The sequence below is a fragment of the Gymnoscopelus microlampas genome (assembly GCF_963454915.1).
Source record: "Gymnoscopelus microlampas genome assembly, chromosome: 19".
Lineage (NCBI taxonomy): Eukaryota > Metazoa > Chordata > Actinopteri > Myctophiformes > Myctophidae > Gymnoscopelus > Gymnoscopelus microlampas.
In genome coordinates this window covers 7,449,046-7,464,045 of record NC_139956.1, presented here as the reverse complement: position 1 = coordinate 7,464,045, position 15,000 = coordinate 7,449,046, and the positions used below count along the sequence as shown (strand labels likewise).

At 44.3% G+C, this 15,000-nt stretch overlaps 1 protein-coding gene across 2 annotated transcripts in view; it reads left to right on the top strand.

The window, feature by feature from the left end:
• col4a6 (collagen, type IV, alpha 6) overlaps positions 1 to 15,000 on the top strand; it is a 181,586-nt gene that overhangs the window by 84,576 nt on the left and 82,010 nt on the right. The window lies entirely within an intron of this gene.

Sequence of the window (15,000 nt, the reverse complement as noted above, 5' to 3'; positions counted from 1 at the left end):
CACAAAAACTATGAGCTAAGTGTCGGGCCACAGGCGCTCAGGTGACGTCAGCTTGATGTGTCAGAGTTCTTAACAAGGCCTAAAGACCAAAGTGGTTGAAAGTGGTTAACGAGCATCCGTTCTTTTCTCTCTCTCTCTCTTTTTCCTCCCATCTTTCCAGCCTCTCACACTATGTTTCTCCAGCGTATAATTTGTGATCTAAGGGTAACACTGCAGTTCATTTCTTTCCATCCATCAAATGGTCGTATATTATATATTCATCTAGCCTGGCATTTATGCCGGCGTGTCCCACCTGGATCTCTCTATTGTCTGCTGTGTGTTGATTGATTGCTGTGTGTCTCTGCGTGCCACGGCACAGACGGCGTTTGAACTCTTTAAAAACGCCCGGGCCGGTGACATCACCATAGCCTGGCAGGACAGCCTGGCAGTCTGTGCCAGTTTTGCCACTGGGTATAGTTTAGGAAAAGACTACGCCAAGTCTCCAAACTCTTGGCATCAGCGAAGAGGTGTGTGTGTGTGTGTGTGTGTGTGTGTGTGTGTGTGTGTGTGTGTGTGTGTGTGTGTGTGTGTGTGTGTGTGTGTGTGTGTGTGTGTGTGTGTGTGTGTGTGTGTGTGTGTGTGTGTGTGTGTGGCCATGTTTGTTTATGTATGTGAAGTTTGGAGCTGTATCTATGGACTGATAAGGGATATTGGTAATCTTTCCAAAGTGTCTGTTACAGTTCATCGGGTAGAATTGGATGAAGTAATGGAATGAATGGAGCTCTACCACTTATTACCAAGAAAGGGAAGTGCCAGACCAAGTTATCCTCACCAAGGATAGGATAGTCAAAACGTTGAGCAGAGCACATACTACAAATATATATATATTTAACAAAATAAAGGAAGAACCTGAATAACAGCAAACGAGTGTAGAAACAAATGCAGATGCTTCCACACAGGTGTACTGCATGGATACAATTAAGCAATTAACATCCTATCATGCTCCCTCTGTCATGTATAAAAATGCTAAGCAGGCCCAGTTGACATGGATTCTGACAAGAAAAACAGAGGAGCAACTCTTCTCAACACCTTGTTTGTCCTCTTTCTCTGTATCAAGTGCACATAGCTACAGAATCAAAGTCAGCCAGACTTGAACCCCCCCCTGAGAGGATGGTGTACTGTATGTAATGATGCTGTCCCTGTGTTGGATCTAAGAGAGAGAGAGAGAGAGAGAGAGAGAGAGAGAGAGAGAGAGAGTTTGTTTTAACAGCAGTGTGTTGTGCTGTGTGTTGAAGTAAGTGAAGTATCATGTCATGGTCGGGCATCGGTCGAACGTCTCAACGGGCAAACATTCCCCAGTGTCACTGAACCCTGATCGGAAGCTCATATTCCGAAATGCCGGTCCTGTGTGTGTGTGTGTGTGTGTGTGTGTGTGTGTGTGTGTGTGTGCGTGTGCGTGTGGCTGTGGGGTGAGAATACAGTCTCGTCGGGTTGGGGCGGCAGTTTGGAGTCAGGCGTCAGTGATTCTAAACTTGGAACATTAACCACTTGAAGTTTAAGTCTTAAACGCAATATAATCGGTTGACCGGAGTCCCCCAGGGGTCTATACTAGGCTCCCTTGCTGTTTTCACTGCACACTAAATACCTCTGCCGCAAAATAGCTGATCTACAAATGCAGCTATTATTTTCAACCAAAATGTTTGCCCCCCAGAATAGGGACGTTATAGAGTTCAAGTTGTTTATAGGGGGATGGATCACGTGACCTTGGAGATCCTACTCTCATGAGGTCACTGAGGTGTCCGTGCCGGTCATCGGGGTCAACGCTATTTCTGTCCAGATGGTAATTGAAGCCCGCTGATTGGACGGTGCTGTAAATCATTTTTGCATCATTATGCAAAGTTATTTTGTATGTTGAATGTAAAAAATAATGACTTAAAGCAGTGGTTCTCAACCAGTGGTCAGGGGACCACCAGTGGTCCTTGAGGGGGTACCAGGGGGTCCCCAGCGAAATTAGTTAACATAGCGTCACAATCATTTTAACCACTCAGCTTTGGCTATTCAAAAATAGCAGATCTACAAGCGAGTGCAGCGCTATGAGCGATATGAGCGCAACAATATCGCAACAATATTATTCTCTTATGTTTGTATGCCAGGTTATCCCTTGTTATAACCCCACTCTACTTTTGTTATTATGTTATATCAACCTACAGGATGATCAGATGATTAGATTTTAAGAATGACAGGTTTAGAATGACAGACGTAGAATAACAGACGTAGAATGACAGATTTAGAATGATTGAATGAGTCTGAACTGTATACCACATAATGTGTATGTATCTCTCTGGGGATTAACACATTGCCTGCCAAAAACGTTTATAAACGTTTTTGAGAATTTAGCTATTGCCAAAAAAAATGTTTAAAAAAAAATCTAAAATGATTCTTTATTTTTGGGTTTTTTCCGTTTTCCCGTTCGTCACAAAGAATCACAGGAGATAACATTTTCCAAAAAGTTGCTGCTCCATTTACTTCAATGTTAAAAAAAATACAATTTTTCCTATGTTTAAGCTGTAAACATGCTGGCAGTCTGTGAGCACTATTTTTGAAAAGCCCTGGCAGTTTAAGAGTTGTTAATAATAGTCTTATCTATCAATCTGGACACATTCACGGTGAAAAGGGACCAGAATGTTCCGCCAATATTATAAATTGCTCACCTCGAGGGCCAGCCGTAGAGGTTCATCCCCCTGCCTCCTCACTGTGTGTGTGTGTGCCAGTCTAAAAAATCACACGGCACTGATTGACGTGGCGCTTCACATGAAACACATGGCCAGGCTCCAGTGGTACATGTATACCTCTAGGCTCTCATGACATTTACAAGTACACAAATCTGTTGTAATTACACCTTGTGCTACTGATGTACTGTGATCAACAATACAGCAGTTGCAGCTATAGTACAACCACAGTCTTCTATACTGTTGGTCCCTGGGAGCTGTGCTGCTGCCCAGTGCAATCCCAGTCTGCTGCTGTTGGCCGCTGGGAGCTGACCAGTACAACCAGTGTTGCCAGATTCTGTGAGAGAAACAAGCAACCGGGTCTAGGAAAACCAGCCCAAAATAAGCGACTATGGGCCACACGAGCACTTTAACATATACATCAGCTATTTGAAAATAGCAGATCTACAAGCTCACAACGCGTCGCGATGCGACGCATTGTGAGCTTGTAGATCTTCTACTGCTGGTCACCGAACAGCATCACTGGAGCTATGACCACTTAAGCCTTATATATACTGTACGTATTTGACCAGTGTCCCCCAGGAGTCTACGAGGCCTCCTCCTTTTTAGCGGCACTAGGTATAGAGCGGGTCCTGCTCTATACCTGACTTTGTCCGTGTTCACCGTCAACGCTCTGATTGGTCAGACCCGTCAACGCTCTGATTGGTCAGACCCGTCAACGCTCTGATTGGTCAGACCCGTCAACGCCCTGATTGGTCAGACCCGTCAACGCTCTGATTGGTCAGACCCGTCAACAAAGTGATTGGTCAAGCTTCACGTGACACATGGCTATAAACACATTATAAACACATATCGATGACAAAATGTATCAAAGGCGCCGCTACCTTCACACAGGGTGTGATTTTTACCTCTACACCAAATCTCTTTGCCAAACATAGTCGATCTATAGGCTCGCAGCACTTTGCGATGCGATGCGTTGTGAGCTTATAGATCGGCTAATTTCCCCCCCAAACATGGATGCTAAGTTCATGTTCCTCTCTCACACAATGCCGCCCGCGACGAGAGTTGACATGTGTTAAGCTTCTTTCTATAAAAGTGTCTATTCACGCGAAGAGCAGATAAAAGCGCACGGCGCGACCTCACGTGTCCAAGCGAGAACGTAACCGTTGTGCCTGCCATTAATGCTGTGTCATACATGAGGGAGAAGCAGAGAGGATGTTTGTAGAATTAGCGCAAACATGCAGTTCACACTGCTGAGTCCTGTCTCACTTTATTATTGTTACGCACAATGACATGACTAAATGCCTTCCTTAAGACCCAAACTATACACAGGAAGAGAGAGGGAGAGAGAGAGAGAGATGGGGAGAGGCAAAGAGAAGGAGACAACAGGAGAAGGGAGAGAAAGGGAGCGAATGAGGTATGAAAGAGAGAGAGAGAGAGAGAGAGAGAGCAAGCGAGCGCCAACAAGGTGTGACAGGTACAGTCCTAATCCTCTATAATAGCAGTGTTTTTTTTTTCATCATGGCTCCAAAATCCCTAGCCAGAGGACAGGGAGAGAGGTGTGTGTGTGTGTGTGTGTGTGTGTGTGTGTGTGTGTGTGTGTGTGTGTGTGTGTGTGTGTGTGTGTGTGTGTGTGTGTGTGTGCGTGCGTGTGGTGTGTGGTGTGTTTGTGTGTTCAACAAGTGCAACATTATGCACAAACATCTGCTTGTGCATCTGTGCCAGAATCCAAGTACAGTACATTGTATGTGTCCCTGAACCTGTAGGAGTGAGGGATACTGTGTGTGTGTGTGTGTGTGTGTGTGTGTGTGTGTGTGTGTGTGTGTGTGTGTGTGTGTGTGTGTGTGTGTGTGTGTGTGTGTGTGTGTGTGTGTGTGTGTGTGTGTGTGTGTGTGCGTGTGTGTCAAAGACAGTGATCTTTGTGTTCTGTGTAGTTGTTGCTACATGTCAGAGCTTTGGATGAGATGTGGAGTTATCATAGTCTGACAACTTGTATCCCCTCTGATCTGCGCGCACACACACACACACACACACACACACACACACACACACACACACACACACACACACACACACACACACACACACACACACAAAGAGCGTACAGTTACATTTGCGTGCATACATTATGTCGACTCATTTCATAGATCATCTTGCATACACACAGATACTAACATGTCATTATGCACCTGCATCCATACATGAACATGCACACGCTCTCTCTCACACACACACACACACACACACACACACACACACACACACACACACACACACACACACACACACACACGCACGGTCGCATGCCCACAACCCATTAAATGTAGTGAAGCTTGAGGAGATAAGGTGGTGTTTTGTCAGGGATATCTGCACAGAACATCTGAGGTGAGCGTGCGTTGGTGTGTGCGTGTACAGTAGATGCGTGTGTGTGTGTGCCATCAGGAGAGGACATGTTTACGAGCAATGACATGCACTGATAACGTATTATTATTATTATTGTTATTATATAGTGATATGCTCTATGTAGACAGGCGGACATTGGCAATGACTCATGTACTGTGTTTGCATAATGGATTGACCTCTGACGGTGTTGGCCAAAGAAACAGAAACATTACTTAACCCATTCAACCCATTCAATCCCATTCAATGTCATTTTAGATTTATTTGGCTATTCAAAAATAGCAGATATACAAGCTCATAGCACTTGTAGATCTGCTATTTTTGAAAAATCGTGAACATTTTGTGCAAATCTTTGAATACATATTTTTTAAAGCGAACATTAGATTTGAAAAACTATTGTTGCTATATCAGTGGTGCTCAAACTTTTTCTTGTCAAGGACCACCCAAAATGATATGTTTTTGGCTGTCGATCCCCATCAAAATATATTGTTCCAGGGACCGCCCAGAAGCAAAGATTTGAGTTAAAAACATTGTAAAAAAAAAATTCAACACAAAATGTTCAAGATTTTTCAAAAATAGCAGATCTACAAGCTTGTTGCGTGGCACTCGGTGCCTCGCTTTGAGCTTGTAGATCTGCTATTTTTTAATAGCCAAAGTATAAAAATAATGGTTATAGCTAAAATCTAAAATGACACAGATGCGCTCCCGGTCTTAAAGTTATATGAACCTCTTTTGCTCCGAGAGTCTAGTACTGTACTAGTATTGGCCTCCTAAACTTTATTTACCTCCCTGGTGCATCATGTGGTGCATGGGGTGTACAGTACATGCGTGTGGGTTGATTTATTCTTCGCTAATTCTCCCCCCTTCGTCTCATGCCTCGACCCCTGCCAGGTAAACAGAGGGATATGGGTCTTAGGGATGGAAGCTTACTGCAGTAAAACCCTGGTTTACTTTAGGACTGCAGCCTGTGGTACCCGACATGCTCCTGTACTGACTGACTGTGTGGAGACTAGCGGCAGAAGGCTCTGACAGGCACTGGAGGCTGCGTTTCACAACCCATAACTCCGGTCTTAACCCATTGAGACCGGGAACGCATCTGTGTCACTTTTTGATTTGAGCTAAAAAAGTATTATTTTACACTTTGGCTATTCAAAAATAGCAGATATACAAGCTCGTAGCGCGGCACCGAGTGCCGCGCTACGAGCTTGTAGATCTGCTATTTTTGAAAAATCGTGAAAATGTTTGCAAATCTTGGAATATATATTGTTTAAAGCGAACATTTTTAACTCTATTATTTGCTTCTGGGGGGTCCCTGGAACAAAATATTTTGAGATGGGGGTCCGCGGCCAAATATATATAATTTTGGGGGTCCTTAATGAAAAGGTTTCAGAACCACTGCTTTAGAAACATATATATATATTTTTTTTTTTTTAAACGGTTAGGATTTAGAAGACATTTTGTAGAATTGGCCTCAGGTCTTAATGGTTTAACCGGGGATTAGAGATTGGGAAACGCCGAGAGGAAGGTTTCCATTATAAACGGCAGTTGTTTATGACAGAAAAGCTCTTGTTATAATGCAATAATGAGAAAAGATCCATGTCATATTTACCTGTTTATACTGGGTCTTGTCTTAACAAGATGCAGCTGATTTCTGATTGATCCCAGCTGATGTCAGAGACAGCATTGTGCTCAGCATTTAGCCACTTAAGCCCTGAAGTTACTTTCATAACCCAATGTTCTCTGATGATATGAGCTGCTACTGCATGTGGGGGGGGGGGGTGTGTTGTTGACTGTATGTATGGCAGCACCATGTGGTTTACTGTATATACGTGTACATGCACACTGCAGTACAGCAGGCTTGTTGCCGTGTTCTCAAAACATACCAGACATGATGAGCATGTGGACTTATAGAGGCATTTGTAAAGGCACATGTATGCACGTATACAGTATTTACATGCATTGTGTGGCCTTGCGTGCACACACGCACGCACGCACGCACACACACGCACACGCACACGCACACGGACACGCACACACACACACACACACACACACACACACACACACACACACACACACACACACTCATACAGAATATACAAACAAAACACACCATAGCTCTCTCTTCTGCTCTCTTTCTCCCTCTCACACACACACACACACACACACACACACACACACACACACACACACACACACACACACACACACACACACACACACACACACACACACACACACTCATACAGAATATACAAACAAAACACACCATAGCTCTCTCTTCTGCTCTCTTTCTCCCTCTCACTCACTCACACACACACACACACACACACACACACACACACACACACACACACACACACACACACACACACACACACACACACACACACACACACACACACACACACACACACACACACACACACACATAGAGTGGAGTGTGGTGAAGTAAACGGTGAATGCTAGTGGACCAAACACAGCTGGGTAGAGGCCTGTGGCGGGGGGGTGTCGCCGGGTCACAGATGGACAGAACCCTGGGAAGAGAGAGAGAGAGCGAGAGAGAGAGAAGGAGTCAAGGAGACGAAGAGGAGATGATGAAGGGAGGAGGAGGGGGACAGAAAAGGCCAGTGAAATGAAGGGGAGAGGGACCGAGGGAGGAGGAGAAGACACCAGGAACTGATATACGGAAAACAACGGGAAGACGAGTAGAAATAAGAGAAAGGGAAATGGAGAATGACAGGGGGAGAATACCGAGGGATAAAAGAGAGGAGGAAGTAAAAGGAACTCCTCTTTCATCCTCTCCTCTCTTTTCATCCTTCCATCTTTCCACTCTGTGACCCTCCGTTGTCCTCCTTTCATTATAATAACCGACGACGCCTCCCATCTCACACACTCTGTCCTCCCATTGGCCGAGGCGGCGCGATGACACGTTGATTGGCGGCTCCCATAAGCGCTCGCCACATTCCCGTTGGATTCACGTAGGAAGTAAATTCCGTCCTTTACGTTGATTAATTCCGAGCGATGACACACATAGATTGGCATGTCGTTGATGTAAGAGGGTCTCGCCCTGTGCTTGGTATGGAAGGCGTGAAGGGTCAATCCTATGATTTGCATACATGCTGCAATTTACATGTGTTCAGTACATCCCCTGTTTGATGGGACTTTGTTTGTATGTCAACTAATGAAAGCATTTTAAATATTGAGGATATAGGAGATAGCTATAGCCTTTATTTATACTTTATTTGTCCTTTTTTTTTATAAACGTCACATGTTCTTTTATACACTGTAACTTTAAATGTTATACCCAGTTTGCGTGCCTGTGTCGCGGCGCATCAGAAGCTGATCTCAAGCTCGTTGTGAGCTTGCAGATAGGATATTTTTTTGTGCGTGACACACAATGCGTAACCGAGTGTAAATGAGGCGTAGCGGTTTGAGCGCTAAGTGCCCGTTCCCTTTTCTATGTTCAAGTTCCCTTCGGGGATACATTTTCATGCAAAACTAAACTTCCATAGGGATGAACAGGGCAAGTCCGGGCTTATAAACCGCGAGGCATGATCTGCCAGTCTGAGTCTGCGTCACGTAGGAGACGTGAGCAGACGGGTATTTAGAGAGAGAGCCTTTTCTAACATGTGCCCATAAGCTGTATGTATACAGCAGAGTGTTTGGACAGCCACGGCGCAGGCAAAACACGGGAGATTGATCTGCGATCACTTGACGTGCTCGAGGGACGCATAGTTTGGTTAATGCCGGGATGACAGAATTGAGGGAAAGGTGTTTGTAGTGTCTGTACTTCAATGTCATCAGGACGGACGGACGAAGGACTCTTCATGTTTACTCATGTTGTGTAAGCTCTGTCGCTGAATGTATAGGCTATGATCAGAATCCTCTGGAACGCTTTATGTAAGTTTGAGTGATTTAGCTGTAAGCAACACACATCTGTCCTCGCCCATATAACTTCTCTTCTCTTCTACAACGTAAATAAATGGTCAAATGTGCGTTTATATAGAGCGTTTATCCAAAGCCCTTTACAATGAATGTGGGTTAATGGAGTGAGCCATTCACACACACACATTCACACACTGACCGTGCAAAACACCAACCTGAACATCAATCTGATTTGGTGTCATAGCATCCATGTACAAAGAACATAAAACATGCACTAAACAAAAGTACAAGATGTATGTCATCAACTGCATACAGTACATGCATACAATGACCCACATAAGTGCATGTAAACACACATGCATGTGTACACAGATACAGTATACTGTCCATACGTGGCGCGCACATTTCTAATGCACAGACAGACACACACACACACACGCACACACACACACACACACACACACACACACACACACACACACACACACACACACACACACACACACACACACACACACACACACACACACACACACACACACACACACACACACACACACACGCACACACATAGGCTTGGTGGTAGAGTTTCAGTGGGTGTAATGTAATCCAGTCACTCCCATATTGTAAGGCCTGGGATATCTCCCCTATTCTTCTCTCTGCTATTCTCTCTGCTCCTGAACTCCGCTTTTGTTGTCTATGGGAGAGAGAGAGAGGGAGAGAGGGAGTGTGCATGTGCATGTGTGTGTGTGTGTGTGTGTGTGTGTGTGTGTGTGTGTGTGTGTGTGTGTGTGTGTGTGTGTGTGTGTGTGTGTGTGTGTGTGTGTGTGTGTGTGTGTGTGTGTGTGTGTGTGTGTGTGTGTGTGTGTGTGCGTGAGAAAGAACACCAGTGACCCCTTTATGCTACACAGCAGCACATGCACATACATGTTCTGGTTCTGCTGCCATTCTCCTGTCTTTGTCTCCTTTGTGTGTTTTAATTCTGCGTTTTTTACCTGGGAGACCCACTCCACAGGCACCACATCACAACACCAGGGTTTGATTGCTCCGCCTTGGGGCTGCTGGCTTAGGATCAGTTTGCCCTCATTCTCTAATCCTCCACTTTTAACTTTGGGTGTGGGTAAGCCAAAGTGAACAGGGATCAGTATCTTTGAGAGGCACCTCCACCCACCTCCTCTTCACACTGGGGCGGGGGGGTTGGGTGTGAGAGACCACCGTAACAATGCAGGTTCTAGGCCTAATATGAACCAATAACTACCTGAGGTACTGTGGGGCCCTTAAAAGGTCGGTGGGATTGGGTGATTGTAGGTGAGCGGAGGCCTCATTCTATACAGGAGCATAAGAGCATAATTATCTTGGACAATGACGGTATAACGTTACGGGTTACCTCACGTGGATGTTTTTATTTCACGGTACAGTAGCTTCGCACGCAACGCGTTCTCACTCCCCAACTCGCTTTATGGTCAACGCCGCCTTTTTGGCGCCGAGGACGGGCCTTTCGTGTCTATAGGCCCTATTCTTGTAGAGGTGCCATTTTTCGAGATCGTTTGCCTTTAGAGTCTATAGGCAAACGATCTCGAAGATCGACAAGCTTAGATCAGCGATCGTATGACGAAAGTGTAAAATATCATCAGAGACCTGGGGCTACTTAAGTAACCTTGCTGTTCATGTTTTTAACCCATTCAAACTGGGAAAGCATCTGTGTAACCACTTTATCCATATTTAATACTTTGGCCATTTTTGAAAAATCTTGATTTTTTTTTTGGGCAAATATTTAAATATGTATATTTTCTTAAGGGAACATTTTTGACTCAAATCTTTGCTTCTGGTGGGGTCTGTGGAACAAAAATATTTTGAGATGGATGGGGGTGGTCCGCGGCCAAATCGTTTTGGGGGTCCTTGACATGAAAATATTTGAGAACCACTGATGTAGCAACATGAAATCAAAAACTGTTAGGATTTAGAAGACATTTGTGGAATCGGCCTCAGCTCTTAATGGGTTAAAAAGTGACTGAAACGCAATGATAAAACGGTGCCGTGATGTTTAGCGTGTTTCAAGTCTTTGCAGGTTGATTTCCATACGGTGACGAAATGGTTTCCGTTTGGCCTGCTGTGGAAAATGGTCGTCAAGTACAGCGAGATACGTAGTTAGTGGGATAAACATTCCAGAGTGCCGGTATGGTGCTTTAATCCTGCCAGTGTTATAGTACCTCATTTCAAAGAGAAAGACACTCCGGTACGCCTTTCTCTTTTTAATGGCACATGTTTCAATCTGGTCTCTGGAGGTGTGTCGACACGTTTCTTCCTCTTGTTTGGTTGTTATGGTCCCATACTCCCAGTGGTCAGTGTGTTGCTATACAGTTTGTGTTGTTGCGTTACATTTTTACTTTGAATTGTTAGGCTTCTCTCTCTCTCTGTCTCTGTATGTCTCTCTCTCTCTCTCTCTCTCTCTCTCTCTCTCTCTCCCCCTTGGTTTTACTCTCTTTCTCTCTCTCTTGCCCTCTTTCTGTCACTCTGATTAGTGAAGCAAAGGAGATCAAGAAAGCAGGACCAACATCGCTGACCTTTCCCCTCATTCTCTCTCTCTCTCACTCTCTCTCTCTCTCTCTCTCTCTCTCTCTCTCCAGTTCTCATCTCTTCCTCCACTCATCCTCTCATCCTGGACCTCTTCTGTCCATCTCTCTCCACATTGTCCTTTACCTTACGTTCACTTTCTAGTCTCATTCTCAACCTTTAGGAATATATTTTATGATGTTTCATTCTCACGCTCTCATTGCGTCACTCTGTCTCTCCACCTCTCTTCTCAAGCCAGCATTTTTTTCAAAGACACCATCTTTTATTTACACTTCAGTCTGACCCAGACACAAGGGTCAAGTGTGTGTGCGCGTGCGTGTGTGTGTGTGTGTGTGTGTGTGTGTGTGTGCGCGCGTGTGCGTGCGTGTGTGTGTGTGTGTCATGTGAAGGTGTCTGGGGATTAATAAGTGAAAGTAAGGCAGGAAGGTCAAGAATCTGAAGACTTCAATTCAGACTGACCTAGAAACTCTGAGCTTATAGGACGCACACACACACACACACACACACACGCGCACACACGCGCGCGCACACACACACACACACACACGCACACACAGGGCTGTCACGATTACAAATTTAAGTTGACGATTAATTGTCACACAAATAATTGCGATTAACAATTTAATTGTGTGTTTGACATTGAAAATTACATTTCTGTTTGGCTTTCAGGCTTTGAAGTTGCACACGGCAAATATGACACATAACCTAAATATACAAAGACATGACTGACCTATTTAATAACTTTATAACAAAACATGCTCACAAGCTCACAAGCTCACAACGCGTCGCATAGTGACGCGTTGTGAGCTTGTAGATCGGCTATTTCCACTATTTTGGAAAATATGAACCGTGTACAACATGGACGCGATTATAACGATTATGACAAAAATAATATATATCTCAAATAATTGCGATAATACGATTATGTGATAATTGTGACAGGCACACACACACACACACACACACACACACACACACACACACACACACACACACACACACACACACACACACACACACACACACACACACACACACAAATACTTTGGGCATGTATATACCCGTCCTTTATATAGGCACAAACACACATGTGGTCTTCTGGGGAGGAATGGTGCACTATTTATTATCAGCATGTGAACACATAGGCATTTGGTTTGAGTGAACTCGTAAGAACTGCATATGAACTGCAGTTTGAATGAGGTATCAGTCATACCTGTGCATTACATCAGCTTTATGAAAGGGTTGCCTCTCCGCACAGGTGTGAACACTCACTGTGTTCATTCTGTTATCTATGTCTCAGGAATGAATGAATGAATGAATGAATGCCACCTTGAATCTGTACCGGAGGGCTTTAATCTACAAAGTATTTCAGGCTAAGATCTGAAGTTATGACTGGAATTTTGTGATTATACAGTAAGTGTGTGTGTGTGTGTGTGTGTGTGTGTGTGTGTGTGTGTGTGTGTGTGTGTGTGTGTGTGTGTGTGTGTGTGTGTGTGTGTGTGTGTGTGTGTGTGTGTGTGTGTGTGTGTGTGTGTGTGTGTGTGTGTGTGTGATCATAGTATCATATACTGTACAGAAAAGTGTTAGTTTAACCATTTACGAAGGGTTAAACTAACCTGACCTTTGTGGTTCACAGGTGGCTTGGTGATGAAATCAAGGCACCGGGGATCCGAGTTTTTGCTATTTAACAGTTACAGTACGTTTGATTGAACTGCTTGGTTAAAATACTAATATTAATTTGCTCATGTTATGGTGCTCGGGTGGCGCAGTGCTAAACTGCCTGCCCTCCACCACGGAGGTTGTGGGTTTGGATCCACCGTGGTGCATTTGGCTTTGTCGAGTGTCTACACACCAACACAATAAAAAAATAATAATAGACAGATAACATGAAATAAAATGTGTGTGTGTGCATGTCCCGCAAAGTTACAATGAATTATACACATTATACATATTCGCCTATAGACGAATCCACAGCCATGGCTGCGGTGTCAACGCTCCGCACCGCGACACCGCAGCAATGGCCGCCTACAGGCAGCGCGTCTGTGGATTCGTCTATAGACCCCCTCTCAACCCTCTTGATTGAATTTGCGGACCCCCACCATGGTCACATTATTAACTAAATCAGCCGCAGAGACACAGAGCTTCAGGGTGAGGGTGGCCTGCTTTATGTGTGAATGACAAAGAAACCTTCTTGACTTGACTTAACATTTAGCAGTAAAAAGATTGGGTTAAAATGGTACAAAAAATAATAATGTAAAGTAAAACATGTAATGTATGTAATGTATAAAAAAATGGGCATACTAAAACTATGCTTACAAGTATAGTAATACCAGCGTGTCTGTTTCGTGTGTTTGTGCGTGCGTGCGTGCGTGTGTGGTGTGACTGGTTGTAGTTAAGGTCGGTATGTCTGTCCGTCTGTTTCTGATCATTAACTAAAGAGAGGAAACCTGCAGGGGATGGACGACCCAAACAGGATGGGGTCCCCCCCACCACCACCACCACCACACACTGGGATGCAATAATATCACATTGCACACACACACACACAATTTGCATGTAACATACATACACTACATACATACAAGTGTCCCCACAGTTGCATGTAAACACACATGAATGCGTACGCACATGCAGTACACAGATATGCAGTACTGTCCATACATGCATGTTGCATACGGTCATAAACCGTGAACTTGCGTATCACAGCTTTAAGTGTTGTGCAACTATGTTTCTAAATACTGCATAGAAGCGTATATTTGCATATTGGGTTCTGTCTCCGGAAAACAAAATAAAACTGGAAAAACTAAAAGATTTATCATTGATCCAACTAAGAGCAACATTATGGAGAGTTGATCCCTGTTAAAACTATTTTAATCCCTGCTGAATCTCCACTAAATCCCTGCTTGGATATCAAATCAAATCAAATCAAACAAACACATTTAAATTGGACCAAATTGCTGTACAGAGCAGGAGCAAAACAATCAAGCTTATTGTATATATCCAAGGCGTTGTGACACCGCTGAGGCAAATATTATGTTCCCTCATCTTTCCATCATGTGACTCAGCGCCAGCGGAGTGTTAATAACACTGTCAGAGTTAAATCAACACAAATAAAAGCGCACACATTCTCTCCCGGTTAGACACAGCTGCGACGCACACATTTTAATGGACACGGCCACACGTGCAACAACACGACAATATATGGTGTTAGAATCTAACAGACACACACACACACACACACACACACTTAAAGGCGACCCACATAAACACGTGCATGCGCACACACGCTCATACTGTATACTAGTACACACACGCACACTTGCGTAAACATATACTGTATAAACATTCTCTGTGTCTCTGTCTCTTGGTCACTCACTCAGTCTCTATATCTCTCTCTCTCTCTCTTTCACGCGCGCACACACACACACAC